Below are 8386 nucleotides of genomic sequence, written 5' to 3'. Positions count from 1 at the left end.
AAGAAGACTAGAGGAAAAGGTAAGAATTTATCCTTTATTCTTGTGTTATGGAGTTTTGTTTCGGTTGTAGTAGGTAGAAATGTGTTGATTGTATGGAGAAATGGAAGTTTGCAAAGTGGGTGTGTGGTATATAGGTGTATCCGTGTGTATGTATATGTTGTATAGCCATAATGTGTTGAATTCATGTTATATTCTAGTTGTAGTTGTGATGAAATGCATATTGGAATTGGAAGTTGAATGAATGTAGTTGAAGTTGATGAAGAGAGCATATGGCCGTGTGGTATGTTAGAGTTGGAATGGAAATGAATCAAGTTTGTGTAATGTGTTAGTTGTGTTATTGTGATTCTTGCAATGTAAATGAAAGTAAAACGATATGAGTTTGTATTGAAATGGAACGTAGAAACTTACGTCGCTTTAGTATGATTTTCCGACATTATGAAAATGAAGTTATTTGGTTGTTAATTATGATGATCATTGACGAATTTGGAAATTGGAAACATGTTATGAATATGTATGCTAGAGATTAGAAGTTTTGAGTGAATTATGACTTTGGCGGAAAGTTTGTATATTATGTATACCGTGTGTATAACTTGAGGAAACGACATGAAACGATTCTAAACTATGTTGTGATGATCTAGTTTGATAATGCATGTGAAATCATTGAAATTGGTTTGGAAATTGAAGTTGAAATGAAGGTTATGGCATTATGTCGGCAAGTAGAACTAGTTGTGCCATATTGTGTTTCTAGTGTTTGTTGTTGATGTTGATGTTGTTGTTTGGGTTGTTGTTGATGATTGTGAGCCGAGTTGAATTCTCGGGGGTGCTATATGTATAGGGGAAGTGTTGCCGAAATTTCGGTAGACAAATAAGAGTTGAATTGAATTGTAGCATCTATAACTTACAATTGGTAAATGTGACCATTTGCAGATTTTCAACGAAACGGAGAGTGAGCTTGGATAGGCTTAAAAAGCTCAAAAGGTATGTAAAGCTGCCCCGATCCTTCTTTTGGCATGTCTAAGTGTTATAGGATCGGATTCGGGCCTCAAAAGACCTTCTTGGCCATCGGAATCCGCAAGAGAAAATCTCAGTTTTTCCTTCAGTAGAATTGAACCATTTTGATATGCTTTTCCTGAAATTATGCAAACTTTCTCTAAACTCCTTGAAAAGCTATAGAATGTCCGTAGAACCTTTATAGGTGACCCCATAAGCTTAAAGGGCGTAATTTGAGCCCACCGCCTTGCTTGTTCCGAGGTGGGCTCGCTATTCCCGGTTTTGCCCTTAATGTACTAAAGTCTCCTTTTCGAACGATTTTTGAAAGAAACGTTTCGACTACCCTTTTAATTACCTAACGAAAATGGTTTTAAATATTCTATTAAGTCTGATAAATTATTTTGACACTCGGAACGACTTCAGGAAGGTTATACTTCTGTAATTTATTATGATGTCCGAAATGCTTTTATTATGATCCCGTCCGACTTCATTGGATTTGTTTGCCCTTGATATGCCTCATTGAGTCCTTGAAAATATTTATGATATTTTAATTGCATTAGTCTCTCACTACTCCATTCGTGGATGCCCCAATGATTCCCACACTGATCCCGGGCCAGGATATGTTGTCAAGCGTAATCCCCTGCATTGTTCGCCGTGCCTCGATGTGAGGGGGCAGGTATACGCGTACATGGGTTTGTGGAGTATGCTGTGCCATGTACGTTTGTTCTGATATGATTTACTATGGCCATCTGATATGACATATTATGTTACGGGGTTATGCCCCTATTCTGATTCTTCTGTGTTGTGGCACCAGCGTCGGGAGGGTGGCCACGTTCTGTCTGCCGAGTCCCTTGGCAGGGGCCGGATTTGATATGACATATGTTTCTGTACACACTCTGCATGTTTTGAAAATATGTGTTTGATACTTTGGATTTTCTGCTTACTTTCTGTACGTTCTGTACCGGTTATGATCTTGTTTCTGTAATTCAGGCTTTGCATATTCAGTACATATTTCGTACTGACCCCCTTTCCTCGGGGGATGCGTTTTCATGCCGCGCAGGTACCGACGACAGGTTTGCTGATCCGTCCGCTTAGGATCTCCTTCTGCTATTTTTGGAGCGCTCTTTTATTTAGAGCCATCTTTTGGTACAGTCTGTCACTTCTATATGTGTATATTCTCGTTCATGGGTACGGCGGGGCCCTGTCCCGCCATATGGTTCCGTTGGTCCATTTAGAGGTCTGTAGACATGTTTGTGGGTTGGGATCTTTCTGTACAGATATGTGTATGTGTTGTGTTTGGGCGATCCCATTCGCCGCGGCGGCCGGTCCGCATATATTTAGATGTTACTCTGTTGGCCCTGTGTGGCCTTTGTTGGTATTTTCTGCGTGCAGGGTATATGGGATAGTCCGTAAAACAAAGGAAACTCTGCCGAAATTTTTCTGGAAATTATCTAAATTGGAAATAAAGCCTTGTCGGCTTCTGCTTTATACTAGAATGCGTTTGATACAATTTGAGATAACATTTGGTAGATGCGTTCGGGTGCCCAGATCGAGCACTAGTCACGGCCTACGGGGTTGGGTCGTGACATTAATTGTTTGATTATCTGGCCAATAGTTAGACACTATCTGTGGTGCGTGAATTGGACTTGAGAAAGGGAGTTCACGTACGTAATAAGAATAAATAGAGTTTGTTCGATTTAATCATTTCGCTATTGAGGATAGAGATATACCCTTTAGCCCTACTTAGTTGAATACGGAGAATTAAATGCGTTCTTGTTACCTCTGATGACCATAGAGATATAGGCGTTATAGTAACATCTACAGGCTTGTGAGTAGCTCGAGAGAATATCATAAAGTATAATTAACCCGTCAACTAGTAACCCAAGAAATAAAATAGGTGGATTTGTCCGAAGATCAACTGGATTGTCGAAAGCCATGACCCTAGATATTTCTCTCATAAATCTTACAGTCTTTGTCAAAATACTCTCAGTCACAAAAACACTCCTCACAAATTGTTTACTTTTCAGTTTTAGTTTAGTACAACAAACATCTTGATTTTCACTTTCTTGAATAGTTTCATTCGAATTTGAATTAAGTTAACAGTAGAATCTAAGTCTCTGTGGGATCGATATCTGGACTTAACAGTCTATATTACTTGTACGACCGCGTATACTTGCGTGTGCGTTTGGAAGCAGCAATCAGCCAAATAAGAGACACAAGTGAGACGTGCACTAGCTGCAAACTGTGCAAAGAAACCTTAAATAGGAGTATTAACAACATAATTATGAACTGGTAATTTGAACTACGTCCAGCTTCCTCGTACGGACAACAGGTCAACATACACAACCAATGAGTATCCTTAGTGGTCGTTTGGTACGCGAACAAAATTATGCTGGGATTATAGTCCTAAGATTATAATCCTGAGACTAAATAATCCCTGAATTATTTAGAATTAGTTTTTTGTTTGGTTTATTGGATTAAAGGTGGGATATAATATGTATAATCCAAAGCATGTGTTTGGTTTGAAGTTGGATAAAGCTAGATAAACTTTTCATTTCCAATTTTAACCTTGATATTCCAATGGCTTATTGTGCATATATAAGTGCAGAAACATGCAAGAGATCCAACCTGGTGCATAGGTTATAAATTACCCATTATAATGAGCTCACAAAAAAATGCAGAAATTGTGCAAAATAGAGTGCAAAAACTATGCAGAAAATACGGAAACGAATGCATAAACTACAAAATCTGAAGCCAAAAAATGCAGAAATTGTGTAAAAATGAGTGCAGAAAATGCAGAAACTGTGCAGGAATTGTGGTTAAGGGGTAAGATGGTCATTTAGAAAAAAAATTCCCAAGATTATTAATACCAGTATTAGTTATACCAGCTAGGAAATGGGATAATATTATCCAAGATTGTGATATAACTTTATACCGGGACTAATTAATAACTCAAACCAAATATGATACAAATTTAACCCAAAAATTTAATATTTGTATATCCTGCCTTATACCCTCTACCAAACGACCCCTAAGGAATTAGCTATACACATCTCCCCGTCTTGGCTGCTGCTTTATTGAAGCTCCATTGGGATTAGCTCTGCTCCATTACTCTTTGCTCCATTAATCATCCATGTATCCTTGTGTCCTCATAAATATAATAAAAGGCTAGGATTAAAATATTTATCATATACAACCAATTCAAATATATTAAACTAAGAATAACCACATGAAACTTGGACAATGAAATTAAAATCCCACCAAAAATTCCAAAGGTTGTGTGGAGAATTTCGATAATATGTACATGACACATGGCAGAGAATTCTTAAAGCACGAGAATTGAAATACCTAAATGGCAAAAGCTGGTTCAAATTAAGTACGAATTTGGACATAAAAAAATTGTGGTATTTGAAAAAAAGGTAGAATTTGAAAGAAAAAAAAGTTGAAAAAGGGTATTTTGGAAATCGAGTGATGTTTGGACATGCATTTAATTTGAAAAAAAAGTTCAAAATTTATAAATGGAAAAAAGAAATTTGAAAACTGGTCAAAATCACTTTTTCAAACTTGAAACTCATCTTCAAACAAATTTCAGATAACCAAAGAGAAAATGACAAAAATGGTCCCTTATGTATGAGGATGGGTTCAAAATAATCCCTTAAGTATGCACTTAACAGTTTTGATCTTTTAAGTTTGTCAAAAAGTTAACACTTTTAGTCTACATCAAATATTTAGTGAATTCCAGTGTTCTCTTGAGGAAGAAGAGGTCAATTTTTATATTTATTCAGTGAGTTGTTTGGCTCCTTCAAAGTTTTAACTTACGTGCTAGATAGTATAGGCAACCGAAGGAAGATCATATTCATTCATTAAACAAGAGTTACACAATGGTATCAAGTTATTCAAGTTATCAACTATTGAAATTACAATATGAAGAAGAAGAAAGGAATTCGTCATACCTTCATATTAGTCATGCAATGGCAGAATAAGCAGAATAGAGGATGATCACAGAATAATGTCGAGGTTGCTAATATTAAGGACATTTAGCCAGGGGAAACAACGGAAATGAACAAGCCTCTCCATTAAATATAATGATCTAGTATCTTTTTGAGCCTCTACCTACACAGGAGTGCGATAGGAAAATAAAGGAGTATTTAATTCATTTCCTGCCGTTCATTTATTATAAATTGATTAAATTAATCCTATTGACAAACTCAATGAGAAAGAGGAACGTAAGGCCTAATATTACCTTAAATGACCCTTTTATACATTATTATACACTTTTTATACAAGGTTGAAACATTATTTACAGTAAGTGTATAATGTTGTATATTGTGTATATAAACATTGTTGTAAAAAATATGTTGACTATGCAGATGTAAATTAAAAATATGACTACGTGGATGTAATATTTTATGCTGGATTGTATATTATTGAAATTATTTCCATGAATATTGTGTTCAATTGAAACCCAATAAACTAAGTTACATCTGCCTCTGTTTCGATTACACCGTCAAATCAATGCATAAAGCTTATAATTGAAAAAGTAAATTAACAACATAAATACGAACCGGTAATTTGAATGAAACTTCCGTCCTCCTATAGACAATAGGTCGGCTGAAAATTAAGTATAAATGTCAGGCAGCTCTAGATCATGTATTATATATACATGTTTAGTTTTTCCATTTGATCTTGAAGATATCCTCAATCAATTTCTGTAAACAAAAATGGCTGCCTCAGCTCTAGTTTCTTTAACAAAGAAAATCATCAAACCATTCTCTCCAACACCTTTATCTGAAAGAATTTACAAGCTTTCCTTCATTGATCAATTCAATAGTACACAATATATCCCCTTAGCCTTCTTCTATCCAAAAAATAAGGGAGTACCCTCAATTGAACCAAATGATATGTGTAAGGTTATTGAAAATTCCCTTTCAAAAGCCTTAGCTGCTTATTACCCTTTTGCTGGGAAATTAAGAGACAATGTTCATGTCGAGAGCAACGATATAGGTGCTGATTTTTACAAGGCTCGATTCGATTGTCCCATGTCTGAAATTCTCAAGAGTAGTGATAGAGATATAAACGAAATTGTATATCCTGAGGATATACCTTGGAATGTTGCACCTAATAGAAATTTGGTCATGGTTCAATTTTACCAATTTGATTGTGGTGGAATAGCTCTAGGTGCATGTATGCCACACAAGATTGGAGATATGGCCACATTGGTTAAATTTATAAATGACTGGACTGCAATTGCGCGCGATTCTAACTTATGTATACGTCCTCAATTTATTGGATCGTCAATTTTCCCACCCACAAATGAACCTGTGAACGAGCCACCTTGTGAACAATGTGTAACAAAGAAGTTAGTTTTTTCAAACCACACAATAAAATCTCTCCTCTCTGAATCATCATCAGAAGTGAAAAATCCAACTCGGGTTGAAATACTCACAGCATTTCTTTATAAATGTGGTATGAGAGCGAATTCGAGTAGATTATTCAAGCCATCAGTTTTGTTCCAGACTATCAATTTAAGACTTATTATACCTTTGCCAGAGAATACTCCTGGAAATTTCAGTTCTTCCCTTTTTGTCCCCATATAGATATTGAAGAAGAAATAAAGTTATCAAGATTGATTAGTGAGTTACGAAAGGGAAAAGAACAACTCTTTGATAACTACGAGAAGTGTAAAGAAGGTCATCAAGATTTGGTTTCTACAACAATGGGATCATTTCAAGAAATAAGGGCTCTATTCAAGGACAATGATTTTGATCTTTATAGGTGTAACAGTTTGGTGAATTATCCGTTGTATGATGTAGACTTTGGATGGGGTAGGCCTCATAAAATAAGTATGGCAGATGCTCGACTGAAAAATATTTTCACACTGTATGATAACAACACCGGGGATTATGTAGAAGCACAGGTATCTTTGGATGAGGAAAATACAATGTCCGCGTTTTTGGGAGAGATGGAGCAACTTCTTAAATTCGAACTTCATATGAAGAAATTCAAATGGAAGCTCGATGTTGATTAATGAGTTCTTTTTTTCCTTAGTGAGAAACACTTTAATTAAAGATGTGGACCATGTTGTTGTTAGGATTTAAATCCCAAATCCGACCTTTGTAAGCAGGTTCCCAGGAAAGATTGGAGGGTCACAGCTGGACCACTTAAATACCAACCTCCTTAGACAGAACCTACTTACGCCGTGATGTAAGCGAAGAATAAATAGCACACACAGATTTATAGTGGTTCACCCTCAATGTGAGAGTTACGTCCACGTTGCTGCTGCAGATCTTATTAAAGAAGAAATATTACAAGTGTTTACAACACTCAACCTCACAATCCCAATCCCAATTACACTCAAGAATTTTACCACAGAAAATTCTCTCAAAGACCTTCTCTTACTTAGGCCTTTCACTAAGAGTATTTCTCTTAGATTTTTTCTCTCTTGGGATGTGTATAGCAAATGATCTTAATGATATCTTACAAATGAACCATAAGCTACCTATTTATAGGAATGAATTTCCTATGATGAGGTAAGCGCTTACATCACAACTATTATGAGGTAAGCGCTTACATCACGACTATGTGAACAAAAGAATTGACTTGTTTGGCCAATTCCACACCTAACAAATCTCCCACTTGAAGACTAATTTTAATTTGTCTTCACACTTTGATCGATGCGGCAGCTATTTCCTACTTTCATACTTCGTGCAGGCCAACTGAAGTTGAGCATAGCTTCAGTTTGTCTATCGTCACTGCCTTTGTCAGCATGTCTGCTGGATTCTGACTCCCTGCGATCTTCTCAAGCACTAGCGCTCCATCTTCCAAAGCTGATCTAATGAAATGGTACCGGAGTTGTATGTGCTTCGTTCGAGCATGGTAAACCGGGTTCTTTGCCAAATGAATGGCGCTTTGGCTATCACAATATAGCACACTTCCCTCGTGGTCCTGATCCAATTCCCGCAGAAAAGATTGTAGCCACACCATTTCCTTTGTGGCCTCCGTCACAGCAACGTACTCAGCCTCACAACTAGAGAGAGCTACTATCTTTTGCAACTTGGAAACCCAAGAGATTGCAGTACCTCCGAAGCTGTAAACATACCCGGATGTGCTCTTTCTGCTATCAATATCACCACCGTTGTCAGCATCAACATACCCTTGCAATCCTGTTTTTAATTTTCGGAAATACAGAGCTGAACTCGAGCTGCCTTTCAGATATCTGAATATCCACTTCACAGCCTCCCAGTGTTGCTTTCCCGGATTGCTCATAAATCGGCTGACAACTCCCACTGCATGTGCAATGTCTGGCCTTGTACATATCATTGCATACATAAGACTACCGATTGCAGATGCATAAGGTATCTTGTCCATCTGCTTCTTCTCATCCTCGGTTGTCGGC

General features: G+C 37.0%; 1 pseudogene; it reads left to right on the top strand.

Annotated features, from left to right (window-relative positions):
• The first annotated feature begins 5381 nt into the window (after positions 1 to 5381).
• On the top strand, positions 5382 to 7027 carry LOC132644374 (acyltransferase Pun1-like; annotated as a pseudogene).
• The last annotated feature ends 1359 nt before the right edge of the window (positions 7028 to 8386 follow it).

The sequence above is a fragment of the Lycium barbarum genome, chromosome 1, assembly GCF_019175385.1.
Source record: "Lycium barbarum isolate Lr01 chromosome 1, ASM1917538v2, whole genome shotgun sequence".
Lineage (NCBI taxonomy): Eukaryota > Viridiplantae > Streptophyta > Magnoliopsida > Solanales > Solanaceae > Lycium > Lycium barbarum.
The sequence above is the reverse complement of the archived record's forward strand: the minus strand, read 5'-3'. Positions and strand labels throughout refer to the sequence as shown.